The sequence below is a fragment of the Vombatus ursinus genome, unplaced genomic scaffold (genome assembly GCF_900497805.2).
Source record: "Vombatus ursinus unplaced genomic scaffold, bare-nosed wombat genome assembly UNPS02014817.1, whole genome shotgun sequence".
Classification (NCBI taxonomy): Eukaryota; Metazoa; Chordata; class Mammalia; order Diprotodontia; family Vombatidae; genus Vombatus; species Vombatus ursinus.
In genome coordinates, this window is record NW_020954595.1 from 6,958,279 (window position 1) to 6,975,045 (window position 16,767).

General features: G+C 41.3%; 1 protein-coding gene and 1 pseudogene across 1 annotated transcript in view; both read left to right on the forward strand.

Annotated features, from left to right (window-relative positions):
* POU6F2 (POU class 6 homeobox 2) overlaps nucleotides 1-16,767 on the forward strand; it is a 394,263-nt gene that overhangs the window by 228,800 nt on the left and 148,696 nt on the right. The gene's annotated exons all lie outside the window — the stretch shown is intronic.
* LOC114023241 lies at nucleotides 1,387-4,448 on the forward strand (annotated as a pseudogene).

A 16,767-nucleotide genomic window follows, 5' to 3' on the forward strand; every position in this document is an offset into this window, starting at 1 on the left:
CCCCAGCATTTCAATGGGCTATATTCCTTTTAAAATATATAGTGTGGGTTTTTTTGGCTAGGCAATGGGGTTAAGTGACTTGCCCAGGGTCACACAACTAGTAAGTATTATGTGTCTGAATCTGGATTTGAACTCAGGTCCTCCTGACTCCAGGGCCAGTGCTCTATCCACCACACCACCTAGCTGCCCCAAAATATATGTTCTTTAAGGACAGTGTTTATCTCGTTTTTGTATTTGGATCCTCATTAATTAGCATAGTTCCTGGAACATAATGGAAGCTAATAAATGCTTGACAATTGACTGAGTTATTAATTGATTGATGTGTATTTCAATAAGTGCCTCCAGGTGATGGAAATTCACTAGCATATGCCTATTGGGTGGGGTAAAAATGAATGCCAGAGAACCAATGTTTTCATTCAGTATTCTTTATCAGTATTTAAGCTGTGAGGTCCAGGGAAATCACAAAGTAATCAGTTGTTTGAATATTTCCTCTTGGTTACATAGTTTTACAATGACTTAAGTTCTGTGTTCCCTCAGCAAAACAAAAAAAAAATTATGCTTATCAAATTTGCAGATGAAAAAAACTAGAAGAGATAGCAAATATTGTAAATGACAGTGTCAGTAAACAGAAATATCTTGACGGGCTAGAAAGATGGGCTTTATCTAACAAAATGAAATTCCATAGGTAAAAATGTAAATTATAATATTCAGAAGACTCACCCATCTCACAAACACTTTTTTTCTTGAAGAGAATCAGAAGGTACTCAGGGAATGCACTGAATAACATCACAAAAAATAAAACTGGCTACAGCTTAACTGATACCAAATTAGTGATTGCTTCTTTAGAAGTCACTTCAGAATCACCTATCTGTATACAGTAAGGCCATTAACTGTGCAAAGATCCAAGTCAATACCAAAATAAAAGAAAGGATAAAGATAAGAAGACACAGTGCACAAATGCAACAGTTCTAAACCGACCTATTCAAACAAGCTTTTGAGTATGAAAAATAGGAAATAGATAAAAGAAAAGACAGTAATTTAGTTGTCAGTTTCTGCAGTTTAACGGATTTCAAGCACCCCATAATGAAGATGCTAAAGAGCTCGTGGACCATTTAAGCTAGCAAATTCTTGTTCTCCTCACTAAGTAAAGAGGTAGAGGTGTCAATGTCAGTCCTAATTCATGATATAAGATCATTTGCAAAATTTTCAGGAGTCTAAGCTCAGCCACAGAATGTGGAGGGTATCTGATCAAGAAGTGGACCCCAAGTAGCACTTCCAGCATGACTCATCAACTGAGCTAAGAGCAGATTGAAAATTCAGAAGAGCCTATTCCTGATTTGACAGGGATGGAGATGGTAGCATCACAACAAATACTTGGAGACTATAATGAAGTCACTTGGGCAAAACCCTCAGAAGCTGAATTACAGCATATGATTAATGCGGTAATGGCGTAATTGACTTTCCAGAATTTCTGATGTCAAGAAAAAAATTAAAATGTAGTCAGTGAAGAAGTTACAGAAGCATTCTGTGTTTGATAAGGGTGGCAATGGCTCTGTTAGCAGAGCAGAAATTTGCTGCGGGATGATAAACCTTGGAGAGACATTAACAAATGGAAAAAATGATAAAATGATCAGAGAAGCAGATGTTGATAGTAATGGTCAAGTAAATTAGAGAATGGGAAGGGGAGAAGGGAACAAGCAATTACTAAGTGCCTACTATGTACCAGGCACTTTCTAAGTACTTTATATACATTATCTCATTTGATCCTCACAACAACTCTGTGAGGTAGGTGCTATTATAATCACCATTTTACAGTTGAGGAAATTGAAGCAAACAGGTTAAATGACTTGCTCAAGATCACCCAGCTAGTATCTGAGCACACTCAGGTCTTCCTGATTCCAGAACCAGCAATCTACCACTGTGCCACCTAATTTGTACAAATGATGACCTCAAAAATGAAAAAAATTTTCAGAACGTATTCAATTTCTTGTACAAAATGTATTTGCCTTTTCTTTGTAATTTATCTGTAAAAGGTTCCCCCCCACCACCACCATCAAAAGGAAATGATGAAAACTGATTGGGACTCCATTCCTCCATGTTTTTCTTCCCTTTATTCTACTATCATTGTCTTGGAAACTTATTTTGGAAAATTGGTCAATTAACATGTTACATGTGGCTTACTCTAGATAGGTCTAAGCTCATCTATTCGTATAAACTTAGGTGGAGTTAGTTAAATGAGAAAATATCTGTGGTTGAAGTGAGGAGTTGTATCTCTGCATGGATTATTGGCTAGTCAACGGTAGGCAATTAAAGTTGCCTATTGCAAAATGAGGGCATTACAACAACATGCAGGCACTGCTTTTGTGCTGCTGCTGAACCTGTAGAGGCAGCTAGGGGGCAGTAGTGGGTAGATCTCTGGGCCAGGAATCAGGAAGGCCTAAGTTCAAATTTGGCCTCAGAGTTTACTAGCTGTGTGACCCTGGGCAAGTCACTAAACCTTGTTTGCCTCACTTTCCTCAACTGTAAAATGGGAATCATAATAGCGGCTACCTCACAGGGTTGTTGTGAGGAAGCGCTTAAGCATATGTTTGGCATATAATAGCCGCCAAGTAAGTACCCATTTCCTTCCTTCCTATACCAGAAAACATTTTCTTCACCTGTTACTTGACTTTAAACAATTGTATTTAGCGACTTAACTGTTAGTCTTCTTTTCATGGCTCGGGTCCATTCCAAGTTGCATATTGGTTTTCCAATAAAAATTACAATTCAAATTTGCAGAGGAAGATTATAGGCAGTATTGTCTTACAAGATAGCAAAAGTAAGTGGAGGAGCAAATGAGTCCGTAGAAAGCTGGGAGTGAGACCCAGCTGCTCTAAGATAATCCCCAAAGCATCTATCGACAAAAGTGGAAGGACAAAAAAATGAACAGAAGAAAGAACAGATTTGCCAACATGTCTATGCAATCTATTCATATAATCATAGATTTCAAGCTGGAGGAAATCTCAAGGTCCATTGAGTCCAATCTCTTTATTTAACAGATGGAAAATGAGGCCCAGGGAGGTCAAATATATTGCCCAATGCTACCTGGGCAGTAACAGCAGAAATGTTTGTGCCTAAGCCAGGATGACAATGGAGCTGCTGTATTTGGACCCTAATATCTCGGAATCTGATGTGTTCCCAGAGGAAATAAAAAGGGCACTCAAAAAAAGACTTTGAGGGGCAGCTAGGTGGTGCAGTGGATAGAGCACTGGCCCTGAAGTCAGGAGGACTTGAGTTCAAATCCAACCTCAGACCAAACACTTGACACTTACTAGCTGTGTGACCCTGGGCAAGTCACTTAACCCCAATTGCCGCCCCCCTGAAAAAAAGACTTTGAGAAACATGGCTGGACTCACTTCAGCACACACAAAACAACTCTGCTGGAAATGACTCAATTTTGAAAGTGGATCAACAAAGGTTTACTAAGTATTTACTATGGGCTAAGCCATGGAGATACAAAGCAAGACGGAAACAGTCTCTGCCCTCAAGGAGCTCATAGTTTAAAGGGGAAGACATCATGTAAACATCTACAAACAAGATATATACATGATAAATTGCATGTAATCACAGAGAGAAGGCACTGAGATTAAGGAGGAATGGGAAAGACTTCTTGTAGAAGGTAGGGTTTTAGGTGAAAGCATAGAGGGATCAATTCTCAACATATCTGAAAGAGGAAAAAATAGCCAAAAAATCTTGGCTGAGTAATGACAGAAATGTTTCTGATATCTATTTAGGGGGAGGGGGGTGAATTCTCAGTACATCTGATAGATTCTGTTAACATATACCAGATATTTCTTGTATGTTCTTTCATGTATTTATAGGCATACAAGTGACTCAAGTTTTCTGCAATAAGGAGCAAGATTATAAGAAAAAATAAACTTTTGACCATTCTACTCCACAGCCTGGGTCCTTTCCATTATTTCTTTTTCAATGTGTTTGCAGCTCTTTACTAGAGAAAAGCTGCCAAGCCTCAGAAGTGGCACACTACCTACAAACTTTTCTCCAGTGAATGTGCTTTGAAGAACTTTCTGCTAACAGGTTTTTATAACTACATTCATGCACAAATGACCAACCGGCGGTCTCTCTGGAAGAAATAGAATTATATACTGTTCATAAATTTACTGACAGCAGGTTGCAGCAATAAACATTTCATTTGATCTTCTTGCCTTACAACAGTAAGACAGCTACCTGGGCAGAAATGTGGTGCTTCCCTTTGAGAACGACATGCTGCTTTTTATGCATGTTCATCTTCCAACAGTCCTTTGCATGCTGACATGGCGCATGGAATTAGTCTATTTTGCTGACTTCTATTCCTTCTCTTGTTTTTCTTCCCCTCCTCTTTCTCCTCTCCTTCTCACAGTTATGTCTCTCTACTTGGCAAGGAACTCAAGTGTTTTCTGGGCTTTTGACCCCCTTTTTACAGAGACTTCTTCACATCTAAAAACTTGTATAGGACTTGGTGATGGTCAAGACCAATATTTTTAGTTTTATTCATTTCCCGTATTTCAGAGTCAACATCATGCTTTGATAGGTTGAGTAAGAGCTGCCCTGATTCCACTCAGTATCTTCTGGTCTTTGTCCTTCCAATTTAGTATTGACCTTTTTTCTCTGCTCAAACTCATGGATGCTCTTGCTGCCCATAGTTGATTCTGAAAAGACTCCCACATAAGTAACTAGTTGGTTTTTTTTCTGTCTGTTTGGACCTGGCCATTTTGTTGTGACTTTGAGGGGTTGTCATTAGGATCAAATGAATTAACATAGGTAAAGCCCTTTGCAAAGTGTTAAGTGTTATAGCATTGTCTAACAATAATAATAGCAGATGTATTCTTAGTAGTTTCCCTTATGAGACAGTGAAGCATTTCTATGGAGGTACTTAGGTGGTGCAGTGGATAGAGCAGTGGGCCTGGATTCAGAATGACCTTTGTTCCAATACAGCCTCATATACTTCCTAGCTTTGTGACCTTGGGCAAGTTTGTCTCTGTTTGCCTCAATTTCCTCATCTGTAAAATGGGGGTGATAACTGCATCTGACTCACAGGTTTCTGGTGAGGATCAAATGAAATAATTGTAAAGTGCACAGCCCCATACCTGGTACATAGTAAGTGCTGTATATAAATGTCAGCTATTATTATGGAGGAGCATTAAATCTTCATGGGTGGAGGGTGCCCCCATATCAGGGAAATAATGAATCTGTGTATTAACAAAGTAGATTTAGGGGCATTGGCATTCTTTTTCTTTTTTATTACATTAAACATTAGAGACCACATTAGACACCAATGCAAACACCTGCACTTGCTTCAGATGTAACCATTTACATTGAAATTGATTTCAATGCATATATTCAGTCCAATATAAGGAATATTTATGAAGTGCCTCTTTTGTTCCAGGAACTGAGTTAGGGGTTAAGAGCACTAAGAAAAACATGAAACAGTCCTTGCCCTCAAGGAACTGACATTCTTTGGAGAAGAAACAATATACATGGGGAAAAGCACTGTATGTGTATGTATTTCTTCTGTGTATCTACTTCCATATAAATTTGTATATATGTGTGTATGTATATACATACATGCAAATGCTTCTACATATATGCTGTATATACACTACATTTCTTTGTATACAGGCATATACATACATGCATAGATATTTGGGGGATATGTAAAAGAGATCTGGATCTGTGATTTCATTGATGCAGGGAGCTCCTACAAAGAAAACTCCTTCTATTGGACTTGCACCTATCCTGCAGCATTTAGGGAGGTTCCTGAGGGCACCAAGAGATCAAGTCACTTGCCTAGAGATACCTAGTTCTATGTGTCAAAGGCAGGGCTTGAACTCAGGTCTTCCTGATTCCCACATCAGCTCTCTATACACTGGCATACTGCTTCTCTATACAATGTGTATGTATAGCTAAATCATATATGTATATACTGTTTGTATGTGTATTGTATTTATGTATATATATATATATGTTTATACATAAGTATATAATATGTATGTGTATCTATTCATATGTAAAAATATGTAGGTATGTAGGTTAGGAGTCCCAAAAGTCTTAGTGCACTTTAAAGCTTTAATTTGCATATACTTATATGATATATAAAAAAGATATGTATAAAATAGATGTGTATTTATATGTACATATATATATGCACACATTTATATAGATTAAATACGAGTTTAGGGGTTGGGGGAGCACCAACAACCAGTCAGATCATGAAAAGTTTCCTTTGGGAGGACATATCTGAGTTGGGCTTTGAAGAAAGGGAGAAAATCTAAGAGATGAAGTTAAGACAGTGGGTTTTTCCAGGAATAGGGGGTAGCCAGGGATGAGACACAGAGACAAGAGATGGAATCTTGTGTCCAGAAAATAGCCCATTTGAACATAAAATATGTGAGGAAGAGTATCGGGTAATCTGGCATCAAGCCCCTTCGCCAGTCCTTTCCCCTGAATCCTCCTCATGAATCTCTGGCCACCCATACCCATTCCATTTTCCCCTCCTAAGAGGAGTGCCAAGAACTGAGTTAGGGGTTAAGGGCACTAAGACAAACCTGAAACAGTCCTTGCCCTCAAGGAACTGACATTCTTTGGAGAAGAAAAAATATGCATGTAAAAAAGCGCTGTATGTGTATGTATGGTTTCTGTGTATCTACCTACATATATGTTTGTATGTATGTGTGTATATAGATATATAGATACATGCTATGTGTGCATGATGTGTATATATATACATACATGCAAATGCTATCTTTTTCTAACTTAAACTTGTGATCAATTCATTTGGACTTTGCCTTTCCAACATGGCCTCTCATTGTTTAGTTTTAATTTGTCCAATTCCACTTGCCCTTCCTGAATGAGCTGGCATTGCTATGAACTGTGTTGGTAAGAGCTATGGAATTAGCAACGTGACCTTGGCCAGACACTCCTTTAAGATTTCATGGTCAAGTTAAGTGAATAAGCACCTACTATGTGCCTGGCACTGGGTCACCAGTCTCCTCTTTCAAGAAAAACCCTGAAGTTGGCTTCCTGATTTTGTAATAAAATCTGCCTTTTGTCATTTTTCTTCCTGATCTTTCTATTCCTCTCCCTAAGAGTTTACATCTGGAAAAGGCCTCTGAGTTTCTGAGCTGGAACAAGGTTCCCCTCTTAGAATTTGGCTTGCTTCTTGTCTTTCTTCAGTTCAAACTTCTTAGAGGTTGATAGTGATGTCACTTGTTTCTCTTGATCCCAGAGCAGTTCAACTGGACCTGGTGAAGCTGATGAATGGCTTTGCAAGGTGGCTTTTTAAGGAAATTGAATTATTCTGATACAGAATCAAAATATGTTATAGTCAATGTTCCTCATTTATCCATTTTAGGCAGAGACATTTCTTCATGTGAAAATCTTTGATTTTTTTTTCCTTTAGGGAAGAGGTTATGGTCTATACTTCGTGCCATGTATGATTGACCCACTTTCAGTAAGGTGTGTCCTTTGAGTGGTTATTACTGTACTTGTGATAGATTTGTAATAATCTATCCACACCCTCTTGAGCCATATTTTTTTGAGATAAATACCTCAACTTTTTAAGATGGAAGGCCTGCCTTATATGGTCCAAGTCCAGGACCATGAAATAGAGCCAAACTAATTGACTCATGTGAGAATTGAACTCCTATTTATAGACTCAACAGCACCATGAAGTGGCTAATCAGCAGAAAGAAGGTAGCTTTCACACACACACACACACACACACACACACAGTCACACATACACACTCACACACACACTCTCTCTCTCTCACACACACACACACACACACACACATTTAGTAAGCTGTGGCCATTTAATGTGTAGAATACTCCCAGTGTGGAAGTCCCTCCTCTGGTCTAGATTGGCAACGCATCTGTGATTTATCAGCTGAGCTTTTCCAGTCGTATAGCTGAAGGGAGTCAGAGGCAAGACTTAGATTGAGATCTCTTTGACCCAAAAGCTGACTCTCTATCTACCACACCACATTGTCTCTCATACTTCATTAAAATTACAGTCTTAAATATAAGGGAGAGTAGGTCAGAAAATTGGCTAGTGTCTCCCTACATAGTCTGTCCTAGTCAGGCCACACTCTAGTACCATGGCCAGCTCCAGTCACTTTTTTTTTTCCATTAGGAAAGACATAGACAAAGTGAAAGGCGTCCAGGAGAGACCACACAAACTGGTGAGAGGACTAGAGAATCAGCCACAGAATTGGTGGAAATGGACACATTTAGCCAGAAGAAGAGAAGTCTTAAGGACAGACATAACAATCTTCAACCTTTAAAGGACTGTCCGAGGGAAGAAGAATAAGATTTATTCTGCTCAGCCCCAGAGAAAAGAACTAGAAGCACTGGGTGGAGGGTAGAAAGAGCCAGGTTTCACTCAATATAAAGAAAAATTTCCCAAAATAGAATGAGCTGCCTGAGGAGGCAACACATTCCTTGTCATTGTTGTCGTTCAGTTATTTTTAACTGTGTCCAACCCTTTGTGACCCTGTTTGAGGTTTTCTTGGCAAAGATATTGCAGTGGTTTGACATTTCCTTCTCTAGCTCATTTATAGATAAGAAAACTGAGGCAAGCAGGGGTAAGTTACTTGTCTAAGGTCACCCAGCTAGTAAGTGTCTGAGTAAGTTCTCTCTCTTTAGAGGTCTTTGAATTGAGTGATCACACTTTTTGGTTTTTTGTTTATTTGTTTTATAGAGAGGATCCTTTTTTTTGCTTTCTGTTGTGGCAAACAGGGCTAAATGACTTGCCCAGAGTCACACAGCTAGTAGGTGTCAAATGTCTGAGGTCATATTTGAACTCAGGTCCTCCTGACACCAAGACCAGAGCTCTATCCACTGCGCCATCTAGCTTCCCCTACACAGAGGATTCTTATTGAAGTGTGGGCTGGAGCATAACTTTTCTGAGATCTGCTCAACTCTTCATAGGCCCATAGATCTAGATCTGGAAACGGCCTCGGAGTTTACCACCCACTCTCTTATTTTACAGAGGAAATGAAGTGACTTACCAAGGTCAGAACTGACAGAGCTGGGATTTGAATCCAGGTTCCTTCTCTCATAATGCAAAATGCAGTCAGTTCTTTCAGTTTCTGCTTCAGAATGGACATAACTATATACTTCAAGCAATTACTCCTTTTCACATGTTACAATCACATCTGGCAGCTCTACACTTTCAAATGTACCTAGTCATTCCCAAATAAATATTCATCATTCCCTTCCACTTTCAGATAATTAAACTTGAGCTAATTGAATGGTTTTTTGCTACTCTTTGAGCTGAAATCATTGGATCGTTTTAACCTACATCTGACCTGCTGTAGACAACATGTCAGACTCACATCCAATCAATGGATTATTCCAGACTTGACATTATATTGTTGCTGTCCAGCTTGTAATTAGAAGAGGGGGGAAAAACATATTTGTTCTTTTATTTCTGCTGCCTAATTTCAGATAGCGTCCAGATCTCCCATCTTGTCCTCCTTTCCCTTTATGAGCCACAGGGTCATTGCTGTGATTCAATTACCCTGGCATGGAGCTTTGGACCTGCTATGAGTTAATTACATTTTTGCTCATTCAAACGTTTATGCTGTGTGTCTGTTTTCAAATCATCCTCACTCCAGTGGCAATTTCCCGGCGAGGCAGTGTGAAGAGATGCCCTTTGAAACGGGCTTGCTCTGTAGTGCTTAAGAAAGAAAAGCAGGACGTGAAGATGAGTCTCAGAAGATGAAGGCCAGGATTGAAGCACGATTTCATTAATACTGGATGGCAGGAATGGAGCCAAGTCCCAGATAATGAGGGAGGAGTTGCCATTTTTTTAAAAGCTATCTGGTGACAGGGAAAACAAAAATGACATTCAGCTGATGAATGAGTAGAGTTTGACCTAGCCTTTTGACCTTTGACAATCAATCTTACCTGCTACTTCATAAAGAATTATAGCTATGCCACTCACATTTGACTCTGGAGTCTTACCATTCCCTTTCCCTTCTTTCCCTGCTGAATGCATGGTCTGAGAAGATAAATGTTTATGTTGTATAGGAAATGTGGGATGCTTGATGGGGAAAAATACTGCAGAAAGAGGGGGAGACAGAGAGAGAGAGGAGAGAGGAGAGAGGAGAGGGAAAGAGAGAGAGAGAGAGAGAGAGAGAGAGAGAGAGAGAGAGAGAGAGAAGTTTCTATATGCATTTCAGAATTGTCAGGGATATTTTTATGTGACTGATCCAAAAAATGAAGTGGAAATACCTGATGACCCCCAAACATCCTTCCTCCTCACACTTCTCTCTATAGGAAGTCCAGGAGCCAAGCCACTCGATCTCATTCTGAAGGAACTTTCCCAGCCCCCACAGTTCCCCCCCAACCAAAGCCCTCCAAAGCATTAGAGAAATCACAAGAACTTTATTAGTTGTTCTTATCCATCTTCGATGGCTGTGTAGGCTATTGTGGGTTTTGGTAAAAGGGCAACGGGTCTAGGCCACCGAGCTGCTTTCATTATCTGTTAAAGGTGTTAGTGCCAATACTAAGTAGTTTGTGTTATGTTGGGCCTACCCTAGTGTATTCTGGGAGCGTGGCATGAATCATTCTGCCTAGGCAGAAAGTGGAGCCCAGGGGGTGAGTGGAGAACACCTTAGGAATAAGAGATAAGGTCCTCTTCGACAACAGCACTCCTTTCTTTCCCCAGAATTTTTGCCTGGAGACATAAAAAAGGCTCAGCTACTCAGCAAATGTAACTTTATGGTAGCTTACCCAGTACACAAACTGACCACGGGGAGGTTTTCTCACCTTTATAGTCCTGAGGTCCTTTTTCATCACTGTGCTGGAGACTCTAGCAAAAGCTGCAGACTCACAGAGCAGGAAAGGAGAGCGCTTGATCCATTCGCTGCCCCTGGAATGTTTGTGTGGTTTTCTCACACTTTCCCCCTCATAGGTTCCTGGGCTTCCTTTGAGGCTCTGCCTATGTGCCACTTCATACCTAAGGCCATTCCAGACTCCCTAAACCCACTCTTCCCCCACCCCCTAGTTATTAACACTCTGGAAATCATTTTGTTTTATTTCCCTCTGGACTTGTCCCACACTCTCATCCCTTTTCCCAATAGAATCGAATGAAGGTCCTTGAGTGCTGGGGCAGTCATATTTTGTTTTATTTGTGTCCCGAACTCTTGGTATATAGTAAGCATTAAATTAATGATTGTTAACTTGATCATCTTCCTGAGTTCAAATCAGGCCTCAGACACTTACTAGCTGTGTGATTCTGGATCTGGTTGCCTCAGTTTCCTCATCTGTAAAATGAGTTGGAAAAGGAAATGGCAAACCACTCCAGTATATTTACCAAAAAAACCCCAAATGGGGTCACAGAGAGTCGAACAGGACTGACAGGACTGAACAAAAACCAGCTTGAGCCCAACACAGACACAGTCATAGGATCTGGTTTTTTCTCATCTGGTCTGATGGCCACTATTGAAGAGAATTGTGCTTACATTCTCAGAAATCCATTTCCAAACAGAAATCATGGTCAGCAACAGCAACGTTTGTCTTACTAAGGAGGGGAAAATGCCTAAGCAAACCACAGTAGCCACAGCCAAGTGTATAGCAGCTACCCATCTACCTCCAGCTACCTTCTCTGTAGGTGAGCCTGACCTCTTTCATTTCACACACCTAGATGCTTTCCTTTGACTCTCTGTGGAGTCACAAATAGAGTGCTGGAGGCGGTATTGGGAACAGCTGGGTTCCAAGTGCCGCTGGTACTAGATGTGTGACAGTAGACAAGTCATTTCATCTCCTCATTTGGTTTTCACACTGGTGAAATGGGGGTACCAGTAGTCCCCATCTCCAAGGGTTGTTTTAAGGCTCAAATGATATAATGAATGTAAAATGTTTCATAAATGTCTGTTGTCGTTGCCGTCATCATCTGGCTACCTTTAGATGACCAGGTGGCTCTCTGAATCTCCCTTGCTGACTTCCCTTCTCTCTGTTACCACTGAGCTCATCACTTCCAAGATGACAAGGAAGGGACAAGACATTGATACTTTTAGTCTGGGTTGTGCTTCTCTTTCTCCTTTAAGTCTAAGTAAAATGGGGGCAGCCTTGTTAAAGGAGGAAGTGAGGTCAGTGGTCTTGACAATCCTAACGAGCCGACGGGATTTATGAAGAGCCCCAGCTGAAGGCCATAGTTACCTGCAGCCTATTCATATAATAAGCCCACTTGGGGCCCATCATTACTCCCGTTGAATGTGTTTTCCTTTCTTCGTTGGCTTTTGTTGTCTGGCCATTCCACTGGCCTCTCACCGCCACTTTGGAAGCCGTCTTAGCTGAGGTAATTAAGCACTCCTGGTTTGGTGAGGTTCGGTAGTGAGCTCTCTGAGCGGAGGGCTTAAACTCCTTGTGGAAAAGAAGTTGGCTGCTGTGTCTGGAAACTGGGACGAGGCCCCCTGCTCAAAACTTTGAAAAACCCAAACAAGGGGCCAAAATCTTGTCCTAATGGCTGGCATCACTTTTTGCAAGACTGAAGGCATTTCTCACTTCCTAAGGCTTTATTTTAAAGGACCAGGCATGGTTAGAGCATTTTTCCCATTCAAAGCATTATTTTATCCACATAATAGCTCTGTGAGGTAGGTAGGGCAGGGATCATTGTCTGCATTTTACAGATGGAGATACTGAGACCTAGAGGTTAAGTGACTTTTCTAAGTCTTTTGGGCTAGTTGGGTGAAGAGCTTGGGCTGATACCACAAGAGTGAGAGCACGTTGCAGGCCTGATGGAAGTTTTATTTTAGAACTAATTTTCAAAAGAAAGGAAGCCTTATCCAGCAGAGTGGGTGTTCCAACTCCAGCTTTGCTCAAGCTGCTTCCCTTGTGCTTTCCCTTTCTGGCCACAGTGGGATAAAATTTCCAGGTTTAGACATTCCCAAAAACTGTGTCTAGCACATAGGAATTACTTAATAAATGTTTGTTGATCGATTAATGTTGATCCACAAAGCTGTAGAAGGGTTGTTATCTACATCCGTGGAATGATGACTGGTGAAATCACAAATACCACTGTTATTGAAGAAGCAATATTAGGCAAGGGACAGGTTCCAATCCCCCCACACCTATCTTTGAACTTCTTGGGGGAGGGGCTCAGTGTTGGGGAGGTAGGGTTACATAAAAGCACTAGTTGACCATTGATGGATTTTCAAGTATGGGCATGCCCCACCAAATATTGCATGCTCTTGGTTTCTGTGGAAAAGATAATAAATTATAAGCAAAGCAACATTGTAGAAAGTACACTCGGCTCCACACCAAACAGTGTTATCTGTGAAGAAATTTTTCTCGAAGCAAAAATTCAGATTCAATAAAGGCTTAAAATCAAACTTTACAGCCTAGATTAGGGCTGGACTACCGTGGGCTGAGCTGGGCTGGGCTGCCTGAATATGCCAAGTGGCAGATTAATCTTAATGTCAGGAAAACCCTTTCTACCAACAATGTTTGTAAGTGAAATGAGCTGTTTCAGGAAGTGGGGGGAGTCTCCCTCATTGGAGGCCTTCAAAGAGAGGATGTACCATCACTTACTCAAGATGCTATAGGAGAGGATGATTAGTCTAATACAGTGATTCTCAAACTTTTTGGTCTCAGGACCTCTTTATACTCTTAAAAAATTAGTGAGGATCCCAAAGAGCTTTTGTTTATGTTGGTATAGCTATAAATATTTACCATATTTGAAATGAAAACCTCTTAGTGTTACGGAAATAGTTTTGACCTCATGGACACCCAGCTCTGAGATCCCTGGACCACACTTTGAGAACTGCTGGTTTAGTACAGTTGTACTAGAATTCCTCGGAGGTCCCTTGCAATTCCAAGGTGCTGTGGTTCTGTCATTCTAAGACCTAACTTAGCGAGTTATCAGAAAGACTACTGAGGTTTACAGTTGCCAGGCAGAGGAATAGATGAGGAGAAGAGAGGCACTGAATACCAGAAAAAGAAACAAATCATCCAGTGATATCGTAAAAAGGCTAGAGAAAAGCTGGTCACATTGCTCCTTCATGGTGATCACCTAATCTTCAGTTTAAGATCTACCAACTGACATATGTCAAATGAATTTGGACACTACTTAAAGAAAAGACAGATAGATAGAGGGAGAGAGGACGGGAGGGAAAGAGGGAGGAAGAGAACAAAGGTCTAGCCTCCAAAACTAGTGAATCAATCAAGAAGCATTTCTTGAGTGTTTACCATACTCCAACACTATGCCAATCACTGGTGATGCAAAGACCAAAGTGAAGCACAACACGCCCTCCAGGAGTTACATGCTATAGAGGCAGACAACATGCACATATAGAGATTTATACAAGATACATACAAAGGAAATGCAAGGTAACCTCGGAGGTGAAGGGGAGGGAAGAGGGGATCAGGAACGATCTCCTACAGAATGTGGTCTTTGAACCACATCTTAAAGGAAACCAGGGACTGACTCGAAGACGCCGAGATCAGAAGAGAGAGGACGTTCTAGGCACAGGGCATGGAGACTGGAGATGAAGAAACACGTATGAAGAAAAGTAAGAAAGCCAACCTGGCTGGACTCCAGAATGTACCGAGAGGAGTAATACGGGAAAACATTGGAAATGGAGGAAGAGGCCGAGTTGTGAAGGTCTTCAAGTGCCAAGCAGAAGTTTGTATTTGCTCCTGGAGGTACTAGGGAACCATTGCAGTCTCTTGAGCAGCAGAAGAGGACTTGGTCCATCACATGCTTTAGGAAAATCACTTTGGCCGGAATGAATTCCCCTCCCTAGAGGCAAAGAGTAGAGGGAAAGTCCTGAGCCCACACCTTGACAGGAGTCAAGATCTCTGTTAGAGCTGGGGGGGGGGGAGGGGCTGGCAGGGGAGTGCAGCAGGATCAAATGGCCCAAGTTACCCTTCTTCAGGAGAATGATCTTAGTATGAATCTTGAGTTCCAAGGGACCTCAGAGACCACCTACTCCAACCTCGTCATATAACAGATTATGACACTGAGGGAAACAAAGTGTCCCAGGTCACATATGTAGTAAAGGTCAAAAGTAGGACTGGAACCCAGGTCCTCTGACTCCAGAGGCAGTGCTCTTTCCACTGAAGAACAGTGAACTTGACCTTGCAGAAATTGGACTTAAAAATCAAAAAAGAAGGTTTTTTTAAACCTCAATATCTTTTTTTCTATTCAATTAGCCTTTGTGTTTCTTAAGTTCTGCAGGCATTCAGAGAGGCAGCAGCAGTAAATTACCTTGGTATTTCTTTATTATGGATGGGGATACTACTGAGGGGGGCTGAGCCCTTATGAATGAACTGTTTGGATCCAGTGGTTCACATCTCTGTGCTTTTGGAAAGCTCAAGTGAGGACCAAGTCCCAGCCCAAGCACCACAGCTGAACTCCATCCAAATGAACTCAGTGGATCTGAGACCGATTTTGTAGGGTGGGAAGTACTCCAGACATTTCTGTCTCTGGATGATATTCAGCTGTTGTCGTTCAGTCATACCCAATTCTTCATGACCCCATGGACCATACTATCCATGGGGTTTTCTTGACAAAGATACCCAAATAGCTTGCCATTTCCTTCTCCAGTGGATGAAGGCAAATAGGGTTAAGTGACTTGCCCAGGGTCCCACAGCTAATAAGTGTCTCAGGCCAGATTTGAACTCAGATCTTCCTGACTCCAGGCACAGTGTTCTATCCACTGAGTCATCTAGCTGTCCCTGATATCAGGCTACCTTGGTTCAAATACAGCTTCTGATGCTTATTACTTGAGTGCCCAAGATGGAGAAATCACTTAGCCTCCATAGCATGAGAGGTGATAGTCTTTCTGTAGTCCCCCACAGACAGACCATATATGCATTATTATGTGCAATTCTAGGTTCTGAGTTTTAGAAGGAATATCAACAAGCCAATAGGGGAGTAACTAGGACATAGAGAAAAAGGCTCCATTTGGAAACCTGGAGATATTTAACCTGCAAAAGAGAAAACTTAGGGAAAACATGCTACCTGCCTTCAAAAATCTGAAGAGCTACCATCCAGAAAAGGGATTAGCCTTCTGCTGCTTGGCCTTGGAGAGCAGAAGTGGGAACAGGGGGTGGAGATTATGGGGAGGCAGATTTGGGGTCTACCTAAGGAAAAGTTTCCTAATACTTAGAGACATCCAAGAGGAATGATTTATTGGGGGTTGAGGGAGGGAATAGCATATACCCTGTCACTGGAAAACATCAAGCAGAGGGTGGGTTGAGGGTGTTGTAAACACAATTTCAAATTTGGGTGGAGAGTGAACTGATTTTCCCATCTGTTATAAGTTCCTTAACTTAAAAAGGCTTAAGGTCACCCACTACACCAGGGGCCATCTCCAGTCATCCTCATCTATATCTGGCCACTGGGCCCAGATGGCTCCAGAAGTGAAGATGAGGCTGGTGACCTTGCACAGCCCTCCCTTACTTAAATCTGATTCACTTGCAAGTCATGGCATCACCTTCCTGATGTCATGGGCCTCTTCAAGAACGAAGGACAAATCACAACAATCAAGATACCGTGATTCACAGTTTCACTGTTTCCTGTGTAGTAATGTTAGTGATCTTATAATTTTTCACAGTTGACAACCAGAGATATGTGAAAAAAAGTTTACCTATTCCAGATGGCAGCCAAGAAATATTTGCGAAGCTTTTCCCGATGGTCGAGCATAACGAGAGTGTTCCCAGTGTTGTGGAGGGTTCCTATAGAAAGCTCCAAAGGGGCAGCTAGGTGGTGCAGTGG